General features: G+C 40.1%; 1 pseudogene; it reads right to left on the reverse strand.

Moving 5' to 3' along the window:
• Nucleotides 1-433: 433 nt before the first annotated feature.
• On the reverse strand, nt 434-3,372 carry LOC110297961 (annotated as a pseudogene).
• Nucleotides 3,373-6,072: the final 2,700 nt, after the last annotated feature.

The following is a 6,072-nucleotide window of genomic DNA, read 5'->3' on the forward strand; positions in this document are numbered from 1 at the left end:
TTCAAATGACATTTCTCATATTGTCTTCAACTAGACAAAGTAACTGTGTGGGTAAATTACTATAAATAATTCTCTAAAGACGTCTGTCTAAACAGAACTGATTTGAATATCTTAATCTTAAGCTCATCTGTTGGCTCAGGTTTAAGTATTAGTGGGGAGTAAATAATGTGTGTAAAAACTTAGAAGGAATTGTTTTATGTAAGAGAGAGAGTAGTCAAGACCAATTCTTACTCTTTTTTAAAGTCTAAATAGCTCTTCTTCAATACTAGGTAATTTATTCTCTCTCTCTCTCTTTCTCTCTCTCTCTCTCTCTCTCTCTCTCTCTCTCTCTCTCTCTCTCGTGTGTGTGTGTGTGTGTGTGTGTGTGAGAGAGAGAGAGAGAGAGAGAGAGAGAGAGAGAGAGAAGTAAACTTTATTGATGGTATTCAAGAGACTAGTGAGGGCTCTCTAGACCCCTCATGTTATTATGGGGTTCTGGGATAGAAATTGCAAGTATCAGTATTGGGTGTCAAGTTGGGACAGGTATTCCTCAGCATCAGAGGGCCTCTCCCTTGCTCTCCGTGTCCTTGCTGGGGTGGGTGGACCAGGGTTTCTTACCCCCTGTCACTGTAGCTATGTTCATTGTCATAGCAGGAAATGAGCTTTACAAAGTTGTCACTGAGAGCAATGCCAGCTCTAGCATCAAAGGTGGAAGAGTGGGAGTTGCTGTTGAAGTTTCAGGAGACAACCTTGTCCTCAGTGTAGCCCAGGATGCCCTTCAATGGGCCCTCAGATGCCTGCTTCACCACCTTCTTGATGTTATCATACTTTGCAGGTTTCACCAGGCAGCATGTCAGATCCACAACATTGACAATGGTGGTAGGAACTTGGAAGGCCATGCCAGGGAGCTTCCTATTCAGCTGTGGTATGACCTTGCTCACAGCCTTGGAAGCACCAGTGGATGCAGGAATGTTCTTGGCAGCCCCACAAACATCACACCACAGCTTTCCAGAGGGGCCATCCACAGTCTTCTGAGTAGCAGTGACGGCATGTATCATGGTCATGAGCCCTTCTATGATGACACAGTTGTCTTGGATGACCTTGGCCAGGGTGTCTAAGCAGTTGGTGGTACAGGATGCATTGCTGACAATCTTGAGTGAGTTGTCATATTTCTTGTGGTTCATACCCATCACAAACATGGGGGCATTGGCAGAAGGGACAGAGATGATGACCATTTTGGTCCAACCCTTCAGTGGGTCTTCTCTGTGGTGGTGAAGATGTCAGTAGACTCCACAATGTACTCAGCACCAGCATCACCCCATTTGATGTTAGTGGGATCTCACTCCTGTAAGATGGTGATGGGCTTCCTGTTGATGACAAGCTTCCCATTCTCAGCCTTGACTGTGCCATTGAATTTGCCATGGGTGGAGTCATATTGGAACATGTAGAGCATGTAATTGAGGTCAATGAAGAGGTTGTTGATGGCAACAATCTCCACTTTGCCAAGTGGAGAGCAGATGGCAGCCCTGGTAACCAGGCGCCCAATATGGCCGAATCCGTTGACACCGACCTTCACAATTTTGTCTATGGGACGAGGCTGGCACTGCACAAGAAGATGTGGCTGTCTCTGGAACAGGGAGGAGCAGAGAGCCGGTAGTTTATTCTCTTAATTTAGGAAGGTGAGATCACTTTGTCTATGACAGATCCTGCTGTGTTATCTCTAGAAGGATTGAATATTGACAGATACACTTCAGGGTAGCTTAAGGAACTTGACATTGATATACTCACCAAAGAAAGTAAGGGTTCTAGATTTAGCCACTCACATGCTAGTAAGCCATTCACAACAAATAAATGTTGAGAGTACTGGAAGTGTATGACGCAAGCAGATTGGGAAGCCTAGCATTGCTTCACTGTCATAGCTAAATATAGTAATCATACCCTTGGCCCTGTGTGTCACCATCTAAATAGAAACAAACGTTGTCCAGTTCAAATGGCAACAGTGTGGGGAAACCAATAATCATGTTATAGTTGTTATTTCAGATAAATTAGCAGGTTACAAGATTTTTCACATTTTGTGACACCATTAAATATGACAGCCTGAGCATCAACTGTGAAAATGCAGAAAGGTGGTTTAAAAATAGCCTTTCTACAAAGTGTCCTTTCATCTAAAAGGTGATGACTTGGTGCTCTAAAGTCCAGGGGAGCTTCCCAATTCAGCAGTCTAACATCACTTGGCAGAAATTTCCAGGGTACTTGGAGAAGTTGGTTTATGGGATAGGGCTTTGGCGGACACCCAAATCTTTCAAGTCCATCATAAGTACATATGCATACTGTAGCTTTGTCCTCAGGAAACAAAGGCTACAACATATCTGTCCTCTCCAAGCTGATGTTTTGCAAGCTTGTATAGTAATTATTTTTAAAGCTGAGCTTTGGGTGGAAGTATTTAGAATCAGATGAAGACATAGGTTCTTAGGAAAGTGTAAACTAGGTCTCCTCACTCTATCTCACTGTATAATGCTTACTGAGATGTCAAGATAGAACAAGGATGCAAGTGATATACTTCTCAGTCTCTAGAAGCATGATGATGATAATGGACTAGACCTCTGGACCTGTAAGCCAACCCCAATTAAGTGTTGTCCTTTATAAGATTTGCCTTGGTCATGGTGTCTCTTCACAGCAATGGAAACCCAAAGACAGAAGGTGGTACCAGTATCAGGGATAGTACTGTGATAGTCCTGACCATGCTTTTGTTCACAGGAATGTGGATTTGGGGACTTTGAAAAGCAATGAAATGCTTTAAGTGGGTTTTAATGGGCCATCCTCACAAGAATATGGAAGACATTGGTAGTGAGGAGGCTTTGAACTTTGCATACTTGGCCCAAGAGGTTTCAGTGGAGACGAATTTCAATATGTGGCCTAGAGACTGTTTTGTGGTATTTTGATGAAGAATGTGGCTACCCTTTACCCTTGTCTGAAGAGTTTATCTGAGGCTAAGGTAAAGAGATTTATATTAAATGCATTGACAAAGGAAGCCTCAAAAAATGCCCAGCAGAAACTTTGTTTTCCAATTTAGCCTCATGAAGAAAATTCTGATCAAGCACAGTAAGCTTAAAAATAAAAAATACAAAATGTACAGTCCAAGTAATAATAAAGGGTTTCCAGAAATAGAGCTGAATCCTGTGTTCAAGGAGATAGAGAGATTAATGAAGTGTTGATCTCATGGCAAGTTCCAATCTAGCTAAGCTTATTGTTAGTGTTTATAGTTGAACAAGGAATAGTTTGGACTTTTAATCAGGAATAAACTACAATCCAGAAGCAAAATCACACTGTGATCCAGATATTGAGGCTAGAAAATACAGGCTTTTGATGCAGATCTTGAGGAACAGTGGCCATGAACGCTTAGGCCCAGCCATGGTAGTGCAGGTCTTTTATCTCAACATTCTGGAAACAGAGCTATGCAAATATCTGAGTACGATGTCAATCTGTAGAGCAAGTTTCAGGACTGTGAAGATAAGGCAGTGAGGGAGTTGAAAAACAGAAAGATGGTAATAGAACAAGGGGACCATGTTCCAGCCCCAAAGCAGCAGAACTCAGCAGCTTAGGCCATATGGCTCTGGCTTTAGAGTCAAGAATAGAAGGGAATGCTCAGACAATAGATGCTGTTTAGCTGGAGCTAAAAATTAGCAGTGATTAAGAAGAGACTAGCATCATTGAGGTGAAATCTTCTGAGAAGTGGTTTCTGAGAGCACAAAGAAATTTTATTCTAGAGATAGCCAAGGTTGTGTCTCATGCTATAGCTGGACTTGATAATGTGTAAGAATCACCCAAGTGGTATTGGTTTTAAATTAATGTGGGGGTCATAGAAAGCAGCTGAAGCTTGGCACTATGACAGGCCAGAGAAGGCCATGGGTTAAGGTACAGCCTCAGTTAGGACTGAAGGCATCATGCAAAGAAGGTGAGGCTTGGTACCATGAAGAGGCTTGGTACTATGAGAGGCTATTGGTGAAGCCTAATTGCAGCAGAAGACTCCAGCGTATTCAGGATGTCAGTATCATGGGATGACCACCAAGAACAGCAGGAGCAGTGGAGTGGAGTTAATCAGAACCTGGAGTGGTTTAGAGGAAAGAACTAGAGATGTGACTCAAAAACCCTTTGGAGGTGCCCAGAAGGTCATGTATGGATCCCAACATTGGAACAAGAAGCTATAAAGTTAAAGTTGTCATGGATACTCCAAGATGTTAGAGACTCCAGAGCTATAGGACACCAGCTGAGGAAAGTTTCTTACTGGGAGTGGAACCAGACCAAAAGAAAGAAATGTGTTACAGTCATCAAAGCAAAAAGGACTTGAAGACCTGATGAGTGCTTTGACATCAGATACAGAGATGTAGATTTTGGAGCTTCCCCAGCTGGTTTTTGATCTTGTGTTTGTCCAGGGTTTTCTCAGGGTATCATTTTAGAATGGTAATGTATATCCTGTGATGTTGGAGGTATGTGATCTGCCTTTTGATTTTCAGTCTATAGGGGATAATATTTAATTGATTGGATGAATCTCAGAAGAGAATTTGAACTTTTAAACATTGTTGAGTCTGTGATAGACTGTGGGACCTTTGAAGTTTAACTAAATGTATTTGGATTATGCTATGCCTAGGCATGGCCCACATAGACTCATGTGTTTGAACAAGCTTATGGGTGCCAGGGAGTGGAATGTGGTGGTTTGAATCTGCTTGGCCCAGAGAATGGCACTATTAGAAGGTGTGGCCTTATTGAAGGAAGTATGTCACTGTAGGAGTGTGGGTTCTGGTATTGCCTCTCTGTATACATTACACATTTCAAACAGCTGGATGTTTAGAAATAAGACAACATGTTTTAAAGTTCCATGGTATTGGGAGCAGTATTCTCATAAACTTGAAAGTTTCTTTGCTGGTTTAAACCTGTGAGGCATTATGTCACCATTGTATTAGGTGACTGTCATCTGTATAAATGAGGGGGCCACAGAAAGCAAATGGTAAATATAGTTTAGGCAATAGGAAAATAGATCAATGAGAGGACTATATAGGAAGATTTTCATAACTACTGTTTTGTAATTTACTGTTCTTTTAAAACTTAAGTTTTAAATTTTCCAGTAATTTTTTGAAAGTTAAAACTACTATTTTATATTTATTAGAGCATACAGAAATAATCCCTTGGTCAAAGAAGCTTTATATTCATATTAAATGTATGTTAAAGCCAAAGTCATTATGAATTCCTGAAATAGAAGAATAATGATATAAGAATGAATATTTGTGGATGATGAATTAATGTTAATCTATCACAAATATTCATTGGATTAGTATGAAAATCATAAAAATATTAACAGAATCTTAGAGAAATATGAACAAATATTCTGAGATATTTTGAGACATACTTAAAACATTATATGTAGTAAACATATTGCAGTTACATACTTAGGAGTTAATATATATATCCATGTATATATGCATATATATGTTATATATTGTTATAATATACAGATCATGTTATATATATGATGTGTGTATATTATTTCTACACTGTCAATTTTATGGCTTCTGGCCTCTTTTTCTTTAGTTATTTTTATATAGATTATTATATAGTAAATATTTTCTATTATATACATGATAGATGATATGTGACAGATGACACATGACATGTTACATGTTATATATTATACATTAAAATTGTACATAATATACTGTCTTAGTCAGGGTTTTACTGCTGTGAACAGACACCATGACCAAGGCAAGTCTTATAAAAAACAAAATTGAATTGGGGCTGGCTTACAGGTTCAGAGGTTCAGTCCATTATCATCAAGGTGGGAGCATGCCAGCATCCAGGCAGGAGGAATGGTGTAGGCAGAGCTGAGAGTTCTATGTCTTCATCCAAAGACTGCTAGTGGAAGACTGACTTCCAGGCACCTAGGGTGAGAGTATTAAGCCCACACCCACAGTGACACACCTACTCCAACCAGGTCACACCTATTCCAACAAGGCCACTCCTCCAAATGGTGCCACTCCCTGGTCCAAGAATATACAAGCCATCACATATACTATATATTATCATTGTATATTATATATT

Source organism: Mus caroli, chromosome 7 (genome assembly GCF_900094665.2).
Source record: "Mus caroli chromosome 7, CAROLI_EIJ_v1.1, whole genome shotgun sequence".
NCBI classification, from domain to species: domain Eukaryota; kingdom Metazoa; phylum Chordata; class Mammalia; order Rodentia; family Muridae; genus Mus; species Mus caroli.